The following is a 19,701-nucleotide window of genomic DNA, read 5'->3' as shown; positions in this document are numbered from 1 at the left end:
TTGGACGAAGTTGCTTGATTTTGTTTGCAATGAGGACCCTTTATTTTGTGTCCCGTTGCAACTATTTATTTGGCAAAAAACTTTTATTTTTTATGCAAAGGGTTTCAGCGTAAGTGTTTCCAGGTTCATCGTGTCATGAGGCATTTCATGATATCATCAATGCTTTTTTTTTAACTTCACGTTATTTACTTAATTTTAATCATTTTATTGGGAGCTTGTACAATTTTTTCAAATCATTTTATTAGGGGCTCATACAACTCTTATTACGATCCATACATACATCAATTGTGTAAAGCACATCTGTACATTCATTTCCCTCATCAATCTCAAAACATTTGCTCTCCACTTAAGCCCCGGCATCAGGTCCTCATTTTTTCCCCTTCCTCCCTGCTCCCACCTCCTTCATGAGCCCTTTATCATTTATAAATTATTATTTTGTCATATCTTGTCCTGTCCGACGTCTCCCTTCACCCACTTTTCTGTTGTCTGTTCCCCAGGGAGGAGGTCACATGTAGATCCTTGTAATCGGTTCCCTTTTTCCATCCCACTCTCCCTCTACCTTCCCAGCATCACCACTCACACCCCTGGTCCTGAAGGGATCATCAGCCCTGGATTTCTTGTGTTTTCAGTTCCTATCTGTACCAGTGTACATCCTCTGCTCTAGCCAGACTTGCAAGGTAGACTTCAGATCATGATAGTGGGGTGGGTGTGGGGTGGGGGGTGGAGGGGTAGAGGAAGCATTTAGGAACTAGAGGAAAGTTGTATTTTTCATCGTTGCACCTTGACTGGCTTATCTCCTCCCCTAGACCCCTCTGCAAGGGGATCTCCAGTGGCCGACAAATGGGATTTGGGTCTCCTCTCTGCACTCCCCCTCTTGTACAATTCTTATCACAATCCATATATCCATTCATTGTGTGGAGCACATTTGTATATTTGTTGCCATCATCATTCTCAAAATATTTGCTTTCTACTTGAGCCCTTGATAATCAGCTCCTCATTTCCCCCCCTCCTTCCCCGTCCCCCTCCCTCATGAACCCTTGATAATTTATAAATTTTCATTATTTTGTCATATCTTACACTGTCTGATGTCTCCCTCACCCACTTTTCTGTTGTCCATCTCCCAGGGAGAAGATTATATGCAATCGGTTCCCCCTCTCTACCCCACCCTCCCTCCACCCTCCCTGTATCACCACTCTCACCACTGGTCCTAAAGGTATCATCTGTCCTGGATTTCCTGTGTTTCCAGTTGCTATCTGTACCAATGTACATCCTATGGTCTAGCCAGCTTTGTAAGGTCGAATTGGGATCATGATAGTCTGGGAAGGAAGCATTTAAGAACTAGAGGGAAATTGTATGTTTCATCATTGCTACCCTGCACCCTGACTGGCTTGCCTTTTTTAAGGGATGCATAGTATTCCATTGTGTGTATACTAAAGTTTTGTTTTGTTTTAATCCATTTAATCAATATTATTGATGGGAATATGGGCTGTTGCCAACTTCTTGCTATTGTGCACTGTGCGACAATGCACATGGAAGAGTATTTGTCTGTTCATGATCTGTCTCATTTCTTTTTAGTATATGCCTAGAAATGGTATTTCTGGGTCGTATGACAACTTCTCTTAGCAGTAGTGTTAGGTATTGCTATGTTGCTTTCCCCGGTGGTTGTATGTATATAGAAGCCTACCGATGGAGTAGCATTTGTTATTTTGTTGTTGTTGTTTTGCTTTGTCTAATTTTTTAATTGGGTTATGCTGTGGGTGTAAGATGGTGGCTTATTATTGTTTTGATTTGCATTTCCCAGATGGCGAGTGAACAAGAGCATTTCTTCGTGTGCTTGTTAGCCATTCACATGCCACCCTTTATGGACTGTCTAGTTAGGTCATTTTCCCACCTTCTGAAAGGGTTATTTGTTTTTTTTGTTTTTATTTTTCCTTATTGTGGTGTTGTAGAATTCTGTAGATTTTAGTGATTAGTCTTTTATCCATTGTGTCAGTACTAAAGATTTTTTCCAATCCGGTTACATGTTCCATGGATTTTTCCCATGTTGCAATTCCTAGGGTGAGCAGGCCTCTTGAATAGCATGGCTCTCATTTTACTCCTTTGATGAAATTTTTTTATCTATATAAGTGTTTTATTTTTTTTAACAATTTATTGGGGCTCATACAATTCTTATCACAGTTCATACATATACATACATCAGTTGTATAAAGCACATCTGTACAGTCTTTGCCCTAATCATTTTTTTCTCCTCTTTTATTTTTTTACATTTTATTAGGGACTCATACAACTCTTATCACCATCCATACATATACATACATCAATTGTATAAAGCACATCCATACATTCCCTGCCCCAATCATTCTCAAGGCATTTGCTCTCCACTTAAGCCCCTTGCATCAGGTCCTCTTTTTTTTTCCCCTCCCTCCCCTTTCCCCCCTCCCTTATGTGCCCTTGGTAATTTATACATCGTTATTTTGTCATATCTTGCCCTATCTGGAGTCTCCCTTAAGTGTTTTATTTTTAATAGGTCTCACTCATCTATTTTGTCTTCCACTGTGTGTGAATCCTTGGTTATAGCTGATAGCCTGTGTGTGCCCTGCAACAGGGTCCTTAAGTTTGTGCTGATTTCTTCTTGATGATCCTGATAGCTTTGGGATTTACTTAAGTCTCTGATTCAACTTGAGTTCTTTTTTCTGCATGGGGTGAGGTATGGCTTCTGTTTCTTTCTTCTGACGATGGAGATTCAATTTTCCAGCACCATTTGTTGAAGAGGGTACCGCCCCCACCCCCTTTTTTTTGTCCTTGTCTAAAATCAGTTTCTATAGGTGGATGCTTTTATTTATGGGTTTTCTGACCTGTGCTATTTGTCTATGTGTCTATCCCACTGAAAATGGGAATGAGACAAGGATGCCCCTCATCACCACTCTTATTCAACATTGTGCTGGAAGTTTTAGCCAGAACCACAAGACCAAAAGATTATTCCCTCAGAACATGGCTGAGGGTTTGCCTTCCCAGAGCTCCAGCTGCAGGGACTCAGAATCAGGCCACCTACTTTGCACCCTGAGGGCTCCCTGGTGTCATCAAGAAGGGTGGGGTGACAAGAGGGGTCGGGGTAAGGGTCATCAGTGTAGACATGAGAAGGACGCAGCTGGTCCTTAGAGTTCCAGAGATGGGGCAAGAGGGATAGCCATTTATGGCAGGCCTGGGGGGACAGAGGCGAAGGAGGAACCAGGTGGGTTTGTCAGCAGATAATCCCTCCCAGGTTTCCCTGGTGGGCTTGGGGAAGGTGACATTGACCCCGGAGGGAGACAGGGCAGGGGGGCCAGACAAGAAAACCTCCAACAGAGAAGTGTGGTAAGATAAAATCAAGCTGATGCCAACGTCTCAAGTAGAATGAAAATGTTTTGGAAATGTTGATGGCAACATATGTACAAGTATGAGTAGTACAATTGAAGATGGGTTGTCATAAGATTTGAAAGAGTTCCCTGGATAAAGGATTAAATAAATAAATAAAAATAAAACACATTAAAGGGGAACAAAAATTAAAGGACTACAATTGGGCAAAGAAGAAAAGCTCTCCCTATTTGCAGACAGTATGATTTTATATATACAAAACCACAAGGTCTCCACAAAAAAATTGTTGGAAACAATTGAGGGATTTAGTAAAGTAGCAGAATACAAAATTAACAAACAGAAATCAATTGGATTCTTGTCTATAATTGAGGGGAGTACCAAAAGAGACTTCAAGGAAATACCATTCACTACAGCCACACAAAAGTTGAACTAACTAGGAAAAAATATAACCAAAGAAACAAAAGACCTGTACAAAGAAAACTGCAGAATGTTTCCACAAGAAACCCAAAGAGACCTACCCGAATGGAAGAGTGTCCCGTGTTCATGCATAGAAACTTGATATTGCGGAAATGTCAATATTACCTAAAGCAGCCTGAACCAAACACAAGGCAATTTCAATCCAGATCCCAACACTATTATTTAAAGAAATAGAAAACTATTTACCAACTTCCTAGGGAGAGATATGAGGCCAGGATAAGCAAAAAACTTCCTAAACAGAAGAACAAAGCAGGTGGGTTTTCTCCACCTGACCTCAAAACCTACTGCACAGCCACAATTGTCAAACCAGCCTGGCACTGGTCTGAAAAACATCTTTAAATGTGTGAATTGACAATATCAGAGTAAACAGATGGGAAAGCCTTAGCTGGTGTGGAAAGAACAGTGTAGAACCAACCACTATTTGGGACCAGTTTGGGAGCTTCTGATACCCTCAACAGAGAAATTAATACTACTGGCCAAATACAGGGATAAAGGCCCAGGCTCCATGTTCCAGTTTCTAGGCTGAGCTGCCCTCTTGAATAGCGTCCAAATAATCCTTGTGATGAGGCCAGTGGCAGTGTCCCTTCTTTTGTTATCCAACAGCATCCTTTACATGTTTATTAGGTATCTTGAATACATCAGGCATTTTTCAGAGGGGAGCAGTGGTTCAGTTGGTGGATACAAGCATCAGATTGCCCAAATTCAAATGCCGAAGCTGACTTCATTCTTACTACCTGTGTCATCTTGGATAGGCTAGATCATCTCTCTGTGCTTCAGGTTTTATTCATAAAACTGGTGAATATGGAAAGTAAACTGTAGTAATATGCATGTACAAGATAACTGAGAACAAAGTTTGGTATATAGCAAAGACTCGGCAATGGTAGTTAATATTGAAATTTGATAAGTATAACAGAATCTAGGATATTAGAAATTGTCTAAAATGAAATGGAACAAATATATATATATATATATATATATATATATATATATATATATATATATATATATATATATATATATATATATATATATATATATATATATATATCAATATCCCAGATATTAGTGAGCTCCCATGGACTGTCACTGGTCATTTTGAATCAGAAAATCATATCGTTTACTATGTAGGGAATGAGAGATCCAAAAGGAATGGCATTGCATTCATCACAAAAAAAAACCCACTTCAAGATCTATCTTGAAGTATAATTCTATCCGTGATAGGATGATACCTGGCTTCATACAAGGAAATCCAGTCAATAAGTCTGTTAGTCAAATTTATGCATCAACCAAGAGGTAGCGGTAGTTATATAATCTGTTGTCAATTTGTGAATGAAGAAAGAAGGTCTCAATTTGATGACCTCATTTGGAGGTGCTATGGAGATAAATAGCTCACTGGAGGCAGGACACACTCCACTCCCTGTGAGACATTCCTGATGACAAGCCACATCAAGCTAGGCTGATGAAGTCAGAGCCCTGGAAACTATAGGAACCACGTGGAGACCCCTCCCAGCACTGAGATGTTTCTACCACCACTGGATCCACAAGACTGTCCGCCCACTGGCCTGTGATCTTCCTGCATTTGGCATTATTGCATGGGTGCACGAGTCTAAAGAGGAATTTATGGACTAGTATTGGACATCTGGGCAAACATTGGACTTATGGACTTGATTTGGACTGGGCTCGGATATTTTCTTAATGTACAATTGCTCTTTTATATAAAACTCTTTCTTATACACCTATGAGTGTCTATAAATTTTGTTTCTCTAGTCTACCCAGACACGATGATTCATTGATATTTATTGTTGATTGGAATATAAAAGTTGGAAACAAAGGGAGCAATAGCTGTTGGAAAATATGGTCTTGGTGCTAGAAATTAAGTTGGAGATCATATGATAGAATTTTGCAAGACCAATGCAAATACCTTTTTTTCAACAACATACACAATGACTATATTTGGTCTTCACCAAATGAAATACACAGAAATCAAATTGAACACATCTTTGGGAAGAGACAATGAAGAAATTCAGTAGCAAAAAACAAGGCAGACCATTAATTGTTCATAAGTAAATTAAGGTTGAAGCCGAAGAATATTAAAACAAGTACACTTGAGCCAAAATACAATCTTGGGCATATCACACCTGTATTTCCAGAACATCTCAAGATCATATTTGGGGCATTGAACACTAATACCAGAAGACCTGATTAGCTTTGGGATGACATCAAGAACATCACCTGAAAGGTCATTAGAAAGACAAGGAATTCTGAAATTAGCTCTTAATAGTAGAGTATCTAAGGCACCCGTGATGTAAAAGAGCTGAACACAAATGATAAAATAAAAGAGTTGGACAGAAATATTCAAGAGGAAGCTCGAGAAGATAAAGTGAAATAGTATAATGATATGTGCAGAGCCCTAGAGCTAAAAGCCAAAGCAGGAAGAACACATTGAGCATATCTTAAACTGAAAGAACTCAAGGAAAACAAACACCCAGCCTAGAGTCCCAATATTGAAACGTTCTATGGGCAAAATATTGAACAATGAAGAAAGCATTAAAAAAAGGGAAAAAAATACAGAGGCACTGTACCCAAAAGAACTGGCCAGCACTGAAGCATTTCAAGAGGCAACATATGATTCAGCACTGAAGAAGTCCAAGCTGCACTGAAGGCATTAATCAAAAACAAGTCTCCAGAAATCGATGGAATACCAGTGAAATGTTTCAACGAGCTTATGAAGCGCTGCAAGCACTTGCTCATCTCAGCCAAGAAAGGTGAAAGTCAGTTACCTGGCCACATGACTGGAAGAGTTCCATATTTGTACCCATTCCAAAGAAGGATGATCCAACGGAATGCACTAATTGCAAAACGATATCATTAATATCATATGCAAGTAAAATTTTGCTTAAGATAATTTAACAATTGTGCAGCAGTACATTGATAGGGAAATGCCAGAGATTCCAACCAGATTCAGAAGAGGGTGTGGAATAAAAGATATCATTGCTGATGTCAGATGGATCGTGGCTGAAACCAGAGAATACCAGAAAGATATTGACTTGTGTTTTATTGACTGTGCAAAGGCACTCAACTGTGTGGATCGTATAACATTTATTTGATAATATTATGGATACATGGAAGGAATGTGAACTCCAGCACACGTACTTGTGCCACGCAGAACATGTACACGTTTTAAGATGCAAACAGAACAAGAGAATATTGCATAGTTCAAAATCAAGAAAGGTATGTGTAAGAGTGTTATCCTCTCACAATTATTATCTGTCTATATGCTGGACAAATAATCAGAGAAGATGAATTATATGAAGAATGCAGTTTCAAGATTTGGGGAAAGCTTTTTAAAAAAATCATTTTATTAGGGGCTCATACAACTCTTTTCACAATCCATACATACATAAATTGTGTAAAGCATATTTGTACATTCATTGCCCTCATTATTGTCAAAACATTTGCTCTCGGGGAAAGCTTATTAGCAACATGTGACATGCAGATGACACAACTTTGTTTGCTGAAAGTGAGGGAGATTTGAAGCACTTTCTAATGAAGAGAAAGGATTGTAGCTTTCAGCATGAGTTACAACTCAGTGCAAAGAAAACCAAACTCCTCACAACTGGACCGATAAGTAACAAATGATTAATGGAGAAAAGATTGAAGTTGTCAAGAAATTCTTCTTTCTTGGATTCACAATCAGTGCTCATGGAATCAGCAGTCATTGCATTGGGTAAATCTGCTGCACACGACGTCTAAAATGTAGAAATGCCAAGGTGTTACTTTGAGGACTAAGGTGTACCTGATCCAAATCATTGTATTTCCAATCACCTCAACCACATGAAAGTTGGACAATGAATAAGGAACACTAAAGAAGAATGAATGGATTTGAATTATGGTTCTTAAAAGGAGTATTGAAAGTGCTATAAGCTGCCAGAAGAACAAATCTATCTCGGAAGAAGAACAGCCAGAATGCTCTTTAAAGGACTTGCTATTAGGAGCATGCGGGCTCTGAGAAGGATATTGTGTTTGACTGAGGAGAGGGGGAGTCAGTGAAAAAAAGGAATACCCTTAATTAGACGGATTGACACGGTGGCTGCAACAATGGGCTAAAACATGACAGCCAGCGTGGGGATGGTGCGGGACCACAGTGTGTTGCTCTGCTGTGTGTAGGGCCACCCTGAATTGGAGCTGACTTCCCCTCACAGGAACATTGGCAATGTTACTATTTCCTTTCCATAGATCTCTTTGCTAGTACACAGGACTTTGACTGATTTGTGCGTGCTGATCTTGCATCCTGCCATGTTGCTGAAATTTTCAGTTAGTTACAGTAATTTTTTGTCCAGCCTTTGTAGTTTCCTATGTGTAGAATGATGTCATTTGAAAATAGAGACAGTTTTACTTCTTCTTTGCCAAGTTGAATGGCTTTAATTTCCTTTTATTGCCCGACTCTAAGATTTCCAGCACAATATTGAATAAGAGGGTAATAAAAGACATTCTTGTCTAAGTCCTGTTCACAATGAAAAACTTTTAGTTTCTGCCCATTGCTTGAGATTTTAACCTTTGGGTTTGAACTGTATTATTCTCACTGCCATTGAGTTGATTCTGACTCACGATGACCATATGTCCCTGTGAGAGAAAGCCTCTTCCTCCTATGCAGTGGCTGGTGGTTTTGAATTGCTGTCCTTGCTGTTAGCTATTACTTACTAATTTAGAATTTTCAGTTACACGTATTCAATCCTATATGTCTACTCTCCTTATAAGCCTAACTTAACACCCAATGACCCACCACACTCGCACACACTACACTAACAGTGCTCCTGCATGTTATTAGATGCCACCCAGTCTCATCTGACTGATACTGACCCAGTGGCCAACGAAGGAAACCCTGCCCAGTCCTGTGACATCCTCACAATTGTTATGTTTGATCCCATTTTTGCAGCCACTCTGTCATCTCCTTGATGGTCTTCCTTTTATCCACTGCCTTTCTTTGACCACTAATGATGTCCTTCTCTACAATTGGACTTTCCTGAAGAACTCTACTGGCATAATGGTTATGTAGTGCGCTGATAGCCACAAGATCAGCAGTTTGAAACCACCAGCCTCTCTGCAGGAGAAAGACAAGGCTTTTTTTAAAAAAACAAAACATTTTATTAGGGGCTCATACAACTCTTATCACAATCCATACATATACATACATCAATTGTATAAAGCACATCTGTACATTCTTTGCCCTAATCATTTTTTTCCTTTCTTTTTTTACATTTCATTAGGGGCTCATACAACTCTTATCACAATCCACACATATACATACATCAATTCTATAAAGCACATCCATACATTCTTTGCCCAAATCACTCTCAAAGCATTTGCTTTCCACTTAAACCCTCTGCATCAGGTCCTTTTTTTTTTTAGACAAAGCTTTCTACTCCCAAAAAGAGTTATGGTCTCAAACACCCACATTGGCAGTTCTACCTTATCCTAAAAGAGCACTATGATTTGGAACTGGAATCAACTCAATGACAGTTATTTGGTTGTTTTGGGTTGTTTTTATTTCTCCTGATAATATGTCCAAAGTCTCAACATCTGTTATTTCTGAGGAGCATTCTGGCTGTACTTCTTCCAAGATAAATTAGTTTGCTCTCGGTACTTGCTTCACCGGCACTACAATTCAATTGCATCTATTTTTTTCTGTCTTCCTTATTCAGTGTCCAACTGTACATGAGTCCAACTGTGTATGAGACTTGAAAAGACCCTGGCTTGTGTCAGGCACAGCTTAATCCTTACAGTGACAGTCTTACTCTTCAGGACTTTAAAGAGTGCTGTGCGGCATATTTGCCCAGTGCAAAGCATGTTTGATTTGGGGTGGCTGCTGATTCCATGACATTGATTTTGGGTCCAAGTAAAATATAATTCTTGATAAGTTCAGTCTTCTCTCTGTTTATCATGTTTCTATTGGTCCAATTGCGAGGGTTTTCATTTTCTTTTCCTTCATTTGTAATTTGGTTGAAGGCTACAGTTCTTGATCGTCTTCGGCAGTGCTTCCAGTCTTCTTTAATTTCGGCAGGCAAGGCTGTGCGTCTGTCCACAGCAGGCTGGTGATAAGTCTCCCCCCTCGTCTTCATACAGTCTGGCATGCACACTGCATGAATGTGGCGAAAGGATGAAATCAGACGCATACCATTCTATGGTTCGAAAACAATGCAGTATTTTCTTGTTCTGTTTTAACAACTGCATCTTGGTCTATGATTCTGTGTGAGCACAATGAAATATTCAGAATTTCCATTCTTCCCTGTGCATTGCATAGTTTTTAATGATCCACGAAGTCAAATGCCTCTGCATAGTCAATGTAACACAAGTAAACATGTTGCAGAAAGGGCACAAAGAGAGCTCATGTGGCCTGGTCACTGTTATCAGATGACTTATGTATGAGATCAGTTTAGGATGGAAATATTCCTAATTGATGATCAGAAGGAACTCAATAGGAATTCAATTTGACTTTGCAACCCATCTTAGGCCCCACTGTCCGAACCTTTTGAAGCATTGAAAATTTGAGTGTGAATACAATTCTCCTTCGTGATTATGGATACTATGAACCGGCTGATCGACTTCTTTTGGGTGAACTTGGCTGGCACTTCATTTAGATGACTGCTTGCCTTTGGACATGCTTTTAAGACCCCAGACACTATTCTTCCTGAGGGCCAGGCGTCATCTGATTTCTTTGCCACACTTTGTCATGCACTTACATCTCCAGGTGAGCAGGATCACAATTATAAGAACACATGGTTCTTGGGTTAGGACTTAGACCAAGTGTAAGTTTAATAGCCATCCATATGTCTAATGTATACATCTATTTATGGTCCACTTTAGAGGCAACACTATCAGCTTGAGAAATAATGTAAATAAACTTGTGTGGGACATTTGATATGTTTAAGGATAAGATTAAGTTAACCAATGATATAGAGTCTAAATGCCTGCAAAGACTAAAACACATGAAAGTTCACCTGTACAGATTCAAATGGCAGAGCACTATTTAAGAAAGCAATAAGGGCTAGACACAAAGCAAAGAGCAAAACGTTTTGTCTTCAGAACTAAGACATGTCACAGCAGCAAAGAAGACACGAACATGTCAAGTCCAGAGTCCAGTGACTCCAAAGGGTTTCTGAGCATAATAATCCTTGGGGATTTTTTCACACTAGGGTGTCTCAGCTTAAAGTCCAAAGAAGTATTTCAATTTCTTTTAGCCTGAATGAGGTGTAATTAAGGCAAAATATAGTTCACTCAGTGAGGTCCTCAAAAGGAGTCTTTTTGATAGACCCTGTTTAGAAATCTATACATACACACAGAGAACAAAATATACCAGAAAAGTACAGTTAGTAATATGACAGGTAGGATCCTTTCACTGGGAACCTATAAAAAACAGAGGAAGTATTTCCGAACGCAGGTTGCTCTTCCTGGGTTTGTTTACTAATTACTTTCTTCAGAACATGAATTTCTATACTTTCTCTTAAATGAAAACTGGCTCCTCCTGAAGCGAGACCTTCTGAAGAATGGGTTCTAGGACACACAAATATGGGAGTGACAAATGGACCCAGAGTGCTCGGCAGAAGCCTTGTGACATTGCTTGGGAGACCACATGAAATGACTAGATGGTCTTCCCAGTCTGACTCTCCTCTTCTGGAGTCGTTTCTTTAAACAGACTGAAACCTTTACTAAGGCCTGAGCAAGAATCTACAGATTTTGCTTGGCCATCATTTACTTTCAAACAGGACTCCCAAGCACCAATGTTTTTGTATATTTTTAAGACTCAAAGTTAAAAATTTCAGGGCAAATTGTACATACATGGATTATTTTAACTTCTAAGAAAGTCAGAACAGAAATACTAACAATATTAGTCTAAATGTTTGAAAGAAAGCAAACAATAAGTACCACACGGTATATGTTGTATTCAGATAACACTAATAAAAGCTACCTTCTGTAAAGCTTCAAGTTGTCTGTGAACAAGGAACATAGCAGGAAATTTTATAGTCAATCCCTTTCACAAGCTGTAGCTCCAACCTTACCAGCTCATTTAACAATTATTTTATGAATTTATTATATCTGGAAATAGAGAAGTTTATAATCTTAAAGTCATGATATTTGAAACCTACAAGTTTACAATCTGAGAGAAATGAGAAAAATAGGTACTTACATACACAGGATACTTTTAAAATGCCCCCCCAAATTTCCACAATTAGACTTCTAAAAACATTTCAGCTGGTGAATAGTTTACTTTTATCCCTGGCATATTAGGGTCTGCTATATTCACAATCGCATCACTTTTCAGAGTTCTGGGAATCTTGGATCAGACCGTGGGCTCCCACTCAGGATATTAGTCCTTTTCATAGATCCAATATAGTCCATTTTCTACTGGGAATTTTTGTTAAGTCCCTCAGTGGGTCCACACAGCAACGCATGGTATCTGTAAGTGACGAAGCTTGACATGGCTATGACGAAGTCACAGTAAACTATATGCATAAATACACACACACACATATAAACAACGTAAGTGGGAAATCCACAAACTAATGTAAACTAAACACAGTCAGTTAATAAAAGGAAACATTTCAAAGTGCCATGTTCAAAAAATTCAGATTTAACCCAAGTGCAGCTACCAAATTTTTGTCTCATCATCTCTCATTTCCTTGGTTGGGAAATTTCTGGAGTCATCTATTTATAATCTGCTCTCAACTGTACTTCCACCAGCCAAGCACACCTAATACGCTCATTTGAATTTACTATCAGGATGTACAACCATCCATGCAATGTTGTTGTTTTTTTAAATTTTATTGGGGCTCATACAACTTTCATGCAATATTTTGCGGTGATTCACAGCTTTTCTGTATTCCAAGAATAGCAACTCAATACCAGAGATTTTAAATCTTTTCCTTGCCTCTTATTTTCTACATCCAAGCAGAGTTTACAAAACTTCACTCATTTCCTTCAACTTTACATACTACATACTCAAGTCAGCACTTTACTGTCTGTCACATTCTGGCACCAGCAGACGTGCTGCTTTCTTTTTCCTTCCCCAAACGCAACATAAAAACTTACCATCAGCCATTCTGCCCTTCGTCCAGCCCTCAGTTATATTAAATTCCCTCACTGAATTTATCACTTTGAATGTTACACTGTACCAATTGGATGTGATACACACATTTCATTCTAAGGAAGACAAACTAACCTGGAAAAAGTACCAAGACAAAAGTAAGCAAATAGGTCCCCAAGAATCAAGCCAGCAATCTAAACCACATCTTAATATGAGACACTTCCAAGATGCAGTTATTACAGCACCTAGACAAAACAGTATGTTCGACATTCCTGATGTTTGAAAAGTCCTCCTGTTTGTCTTACCGACCCCATATGTGGAATCGTTTCAAATGCTCCTCTGAACTTAGAAATGTTGGTGCATCTGCTCTTTTTGAGACCATGTGGTTTGGTAAATCTAATCTACCTTCCACCTGGAAGCCAGATTATTCAAATAATTAATTTTGATTTCTGAACTAATAATAAAAACTTTTTCTTTATGGCCTGAAACTTAATTCTGTGTAATGCTATTAATTAAACTTTCAGTCAGACAGGTAAAGTTTTAGTTATATTTAACAATGAGTTCTTCAGTTATTGTTCCTATATACATCTTATTATAACTCTTTATTGCTGGAAAAATGAATACACTATTTATCATATATATATAAAACTATATACACAAACACAAGATTTTTTAGTCCCATGTACATTTTATAAAACAATATTATTAACTTGACCAATTTAAATAATTATTATAAATGTGATCACTAAATAAAGCACTTATTTTACCTTATTATTAATTCATTTTTGATGATATTAACATAAAATTAAATATTATATATTGTTTGTATTTAAATATATGATATATTAAGGTCCATATAAATACTATATACTCTAAATTACAACAAATACTTATTGACTTCATTATAATTTCAGTAAATCACTGAGAATAGTTTAAAATTATCTATGTACTACCACGCTCTATTGAAATGTAGTTCAATCGATTTTACCTTTTTTTCCCATTCTATCCAAATTCAGCTTCCTTAGATTCTCTCAGATTTCTACATTTGGACTTAAAATAACTTGGTTGCTACAGCTAAGTTGATTTTAATGCCTTAGAGTGACTTCCAAGGTAGCAGTCACACACATTCTGGGGGGAACATTTCAAACCAACTGGAAGCTCTTTTCTTGCTCCCGCTCTGTTTTCCTTTTTCTAACTGGAGAAAGTGAGCTGAGCCCGTACTGTACCGTCTTAAAGGGGCCACGCCCCCGTTCCTTTCTAAAAGTGAAGCTTAGACTGATCGCTGGTGCTTTAAACAAAGAACCCACCTTGAGAAGCAGGAAAATTAGTCTTTCAGCAAGTAAACTGGGGACAGCTGGAGAGTAATCTTTCTAAAGTAGTGATGCCATAGGTGGCTGGCGCAGGGCTAACCGGTCAGATGAAAGAAACGTATCCCACAACAGATGGCTAACATTACCCTAGCCCCCAGTGGGAAGGCCTCTCTGCTAATGCACAACCATTAATGAACTGACAGCCAGCCCCTTCAGTCATCTGCCGGCAGATGCGAGGTTCCTCTACCATAACAGTAGATGCACCCATAAATAAACTAAAATTACAAACTGATGTCAATCCTCCAACTGACAGACACAGATGAGATTTCCTAAGCAGATGGCCATGCCGCCGTCGAGATCTCCCAGATTCAGTCATGACAGGTTTGGGACTTTACAGATATAAAGGAGCTCTATCAATGACATTTATAAACAGTCTGAGTGTAACTGTGTGTTTCAGGCAGTCAAAAATCTTGGAATGACAGGTACTAGCTGGGAAACAAAGTGTTGTTTTACACAGATCTCAGATTACAAAGCTTCCATTACTTACGACCCTTAATGAGGGGAAGAAGGAAGGCTGGAAGTGGCATGGAGTTGGTTTAGGGAGAACCTGTGAGAATTCCTGCCCGGCCTCAATCACGGGATACTCTGTGAGATAAGTTAGAGGAGTTTAGCTCAGGGTCACAGCTACAGGGAGGATTTCTAGCTTAGTTACAGCTAAACAAAGTATACAATTCTCCTGACTATACTATATCTCCATCATAAAAGAATAGCAGATTGACTCTCAAGTCCCCTCTGGTGTCTTCTACTTTCAGCCGTGATCCATATGACATTAGCAATGATATCCCTCATTCTACGTCCTCTTCTGAATCCAGCTTGAATTCTGACAGTTCCCTGATGATATACTGCTACAAAAGTTGTTGAATAATCTGTAGCAAAATTTTACTTGTGTGTGATATTAACAACATTTCTTCTATAATTTCCTCTTTCTGTTGGGTTACCTTTCTTTGGAATGGGTACAAATATGGATTTCTTGCAGTCTGTTGGCAAGTGACTGCCTTCCAGGTTTCTAGGAGTATTTTCAGTGACTATTTCCGCTGCTTTATCAACTTGTTGAAACATTCCAATTGGTATTCTGCCAAGTCATTGAGCCTTCTATACCATTAATGTCATCAATACAGTTTGGAATTCTTCCTTCAGTACATTGTTTCTAGATTACATGTTAGCTCTTGAAATTGTGGAATATGTGCCACTTCTTTTTGTGTAGTGACTATATTCTTTCCATTTTCTTTTATAAAATTTTAACTTTTTAATTTGACATATAGGTCACATATCACACCACTCAATAATTTAAATATACCACGTCTTCCCATTTTTGAGAGTGCTGAGTCCTAACCAATAGACTACCAGGGAACACTTCTCATTTTTGTTCAATGTTTTGACATTGGAATTCTTCAATATTGTAATTCATGGATTGAATTTTTTTCTTCCTTTCAGTTTGCTGTATGCTGAGTTTGCTCTTGTCCCTTTAGCTTTTCTAACTCCAGGTCTTTGTACTTAATGACTATAATACTTTGCTTTGCTTCCTGAGCTACCCTTTGGATTTTTCTGTTCACCTCAAGTTTATGATTGATTCCATTTGTGTTAGCTACTTGACGATCAACAGCAACTTTCAAAGTCTTTGCTGACACCCACTTTTCTCTTTAATGACCTTAGGCTTTCTTTGCGTGTGATGTGATTCCGCTCCGCTAGTGTCAGCCACTGGGTGATCATCTGTTTGGTGTTTTTTTCTTTTTCAGTGCCATCCTTTGCCTCAGTCTCCCCTGACTGCTCTAGTGTTCCTCTCAGAGTGCATTCTGTATCCCTGGCGATGTGCAGGGCAGTGTAGCTGATTGAACGCTGGATGTGTGACGGCGGGGGCTAGTCATACCTCTCTCTATCAGGAGGGTGTGAGGAACGAGAGAACACCCCACATTTCTCCTCATCTGCTATCAGAGTCCCCTGTGCTGTAACCAGAACTAATTTTCACGTATTTGTTTATTTTGAGCAGGTGCACCCCAGTGCAGAATCTGCAGGCCTGTTTTCCCTCTAGGTGCTGGTGGGATTCAGGTCACTTGTCTGTAGTTTTCCTCAGATCCAGGTTTTTCGTCTACCTATTCTTCACAGCTTTGTTAGAGCGGGCTGTGCAGTGAATCTGTCCAGGCCACCATCTAGCTGAAAGCCCATTTCTTCAAGAAATAAAACAACGTTTTTATTGTTGAGAATATGCACAGCAGAATACACGCTAGTTTAACAGCTTCTGCGCATACAAGTCAGTGGCATTGATGACTTTCTTTGAGTTGTGCAGCCATCCTCAGCCTCCTTTCTGAGTTGCTTCTCTCCCACCAACATAAACGAATCCTCCCCGAGCTTGCGATGGCATCTTTCGAGTTGCCGTTGTGTAGCCCATGTGCTCAGGCGCATGGGATCAACACAAAGCACTGGGCTCAAGTAGACCTTCTTTAACAGTAAAATTAAACTAGTGTTTGGTTTTAAGAACAATTTAGAGGACATTTTTAGTTTAACTATGACCACAGGGAAATAGTTTCAGGGGGTTGTCCAGCCTCAATAGCTCCAGAAAGCCTCAATTGCAGGAGAATTTAAAATTCTGATCTTCGTTTTTCTTCCTTTAATCCGAATTCTATAAAATCTTTAAACAAGACATTTATGTTCAATAATGTTAACCAGGCATCATCAGTTCTGAGTTCATGGAGCCAATTAGTCATCTTCATATTTGTGGAACCCTGGTGACATGGTGGTTACAATTTGGGCTGCTGCCGGAAAGATCAGCAGTTTGAACCCACTAGTAGCTCAACAAAGGAAAGAAGAGGCTTTCTACTCTTGTAAGAGTTGTAGTCAAGGAAACCTACATGGGTAGTTCTACCTAGTTCCACAGGCTCACCATGAGTCAGAACCAGCTCAGTGGCGGTGAGTTTGGTTTGGTTTTCTTGGTCCGTGTTTGTACAACTATGTCCATACATCTCCTTTCCTTCTATTTCTGGATTAGCTGATTTAGATGATTCTTAGTGTCAATTAATTACATTAGTTTCCTAAGAATTATGACCATTACAAAATTAGCGGAAATTAAAGTTGATGTCAGTCAAATTGCTTTAATTTAGTTAACTGGGAGCCCCATTGTTTGAATTTTGTTCAAAAGTATTTCAATCACAGATTGAACTTTCCACATTATATTGACAGCTATCGATTTAAAATAATATTTTATGTATCACTGTATCTCTCTACTTGAATTTTATGCAAATACCACCAGAGAACACTAGGCTAAAGAGATCAGGTAAGGTGCTATGGTAGCATAGTGCGCTTTTAACCACGAGGTTCATAGTTTGAAGCCGCCACCTGCTCCAAGGAGAAAGATGAGGCTTTCCACTTCCATAAAGAGTTACAGTCTCAGCTACCTACAGGGGATGTTCTACCATGTCCTGTAGGGTTACGATAGGTCAGAATTTACTTGATGGCAGTGAGTTAGTTTTGTTGGTTTTGGGGGGTGGGGGGCGTGTCAGGTAACTCAGTCCCTTAATTGTTGACACTTTTCCTCAATAAATAACAAGAATAGTTCTTTATTTAGCTCAGGCTAGTAGATCTGAAGAGAAGGAACAGTGTTTTGCTGATTTTTTAAACCTGACTCTGGACTGTTTGTTTTAGCTGAAGCTTACAAGTGGTTAGGCAGGCTCATTGCTTCATTTTCTGAGCTCAGAATAGAAGATGTTGTGAGGATGCAAGTGTGAGTAAGGTATTTCCTATTTCAATTAGCTCTTATTTATACTATTATACATTTGAAGACTATTCATATTAATATATATTGTAATATATAAGTATTTATATAGATCTGCATTTCCAGATGTTATTGAAAGGGAAAATTACATATTGCCAACTTTGAATACTATTCAGATGAATAGCTCGCAGAGATCCAAAGACGTTTTGCACCACTTTTCCTTCCGTTTTTTTTATGGTCCCTCAGGTGTCAACTTTTGGTGATCTAGGTGACCCTAGTGTCGTAAAAAGATGCCCTGGGAGGCCCACGTGTGAAAGCAAATTGTATGGAGCATGGGGCTGTATAAATATATGAAATTGCATAGAGCAGACAATTAAAAACAGAGAAGGAGAAAAGTTGAAAACGGTGCTCCTAGCTGATGTCATAAGCAGAAAACAAGAGGGAGGGCACTGTGGTCTTTTCTTTCCACAGGAATCCCAGAGCTTCCATTCTGATGGATGAGTAGAAGACAAAGTGTGGGTTCTAATGGTACCCGAGTCCACTTCAGGGCACTAGAGGACTCTGAGCCTTCCTGAGATGGCACAACACCCTCTGTGTACCCAGCAACGGAAAGGAGAGGCTCATGTAATGCAGGAATGGCTCTGTTAAAATTGGGGCCACTCCCATGAGCTATCACTTCAGATGTAGATGAGATGTATTCATATCTCAGAACTAGGCTTTACAGGTACACCTCTTTTTTTGTTGTTTTGATCATTTTGTTGAGGGCTCTTACAACTCTTATTACAATCCATACATCAATTGTATCAGGAGTATTCGTACATATGTTGCTATCATTCATTTATTTATTTATTTATTTATTAAAACATTTTATTAGGGGCTCATACAACTCTTATCACAATCCATACATACATCAATTGTGTAAAGCACATCTGTACATTCTTTGCCCTAGTCATTTTCTTTTTCTTTTCTTTTTTTTACATTTTTCATACAACTCTTATCACAATCCACACATATACATACATCCTCTTTTGAGGTAGAAAATTAATCTTTACATGTGTTCAACTTTCCTATTCAGAAGTATGTCCTCAGAGATTCTCTTTTCTTTGAGCCCCATGTGCTTGGCATCTTCTTCATGCTGTTGATAATTTTATGAAAGACACTATAACCTTCCTTTTTTAGACCCCACAATTTTAGAATAATTCACTTTATGAACAATCCATTCCTTCTATTTGCCTATATATCATCTTCCTATTTAGTTAGAATTAGTTTAACGCTTATAGGTTTAACAGCATGGTTTCTCATTAACTGGCATATCATTAATCTCATTCTGCATATGGTGAGACAATGGATCCAATACCATTTGTTGAAGAGGCTGTCTTTATCCTGTTTGATAGTTTGGGTCCTTTGTTGAAGATCAGTAGCCTGTAGGTGGATGCATTTATTTATGAGTTTTCTGTTCTGTTCCACTGGTGTCTATATCTCTGAAAACAGCACCAGACTGTTGTGAATCTTGTGGCTATGTACTACATTTTTAGGTCAGGTTGGTTCTTCTTTTTAAGAAGTTTTAAAAAAAATTATTTAATTTTTAAATCATTTTATTAGGGGCTCATACAACTCTTACCATAATCCATACATACACCAACTGTGTAAAGCACATTTGTACATTCATTGCCCTCATCAATCTAAAAACATTTGCTCTCCACCTAAGCCCC

At 38.7% G+C, this 19,701-nt stretch overlaps 1 protein-coding gene across 1 annotated transcript in view; it reads left to right on the top strand.

The window, feature by feature from the left end:
- CERS3 (ceramide synthase 3) overlaps positions 1-19,701 on the top strand; it is a 98,345-nt gene that overhangs the window by 47,782 nt on the left and 30,862 nt on the right. The gene's annotated exons all lie outside the window — the stretch shown is intronic.

This window comes from Tenrec ecaudatus, chromosome 9 (assembly GCF_050624435.1).
Source record: "Tenrec ecaudatus isolate mTenEca1 chromosome 9, mTenEca1.hap1, whole genome shotgun sequence".
Lineage (NCBI taxonomy): Eukaryota > Metazoa > Chordata > Mammalia > Afrosoricida > Tenrecidae > Tenrec > Tenrec ecaudatus.
The sequence above is the reverse complement of the archived record's forward strand: the minus strand, read 5'-3'. Positions and strand labels throughout refer to the sequence as shown.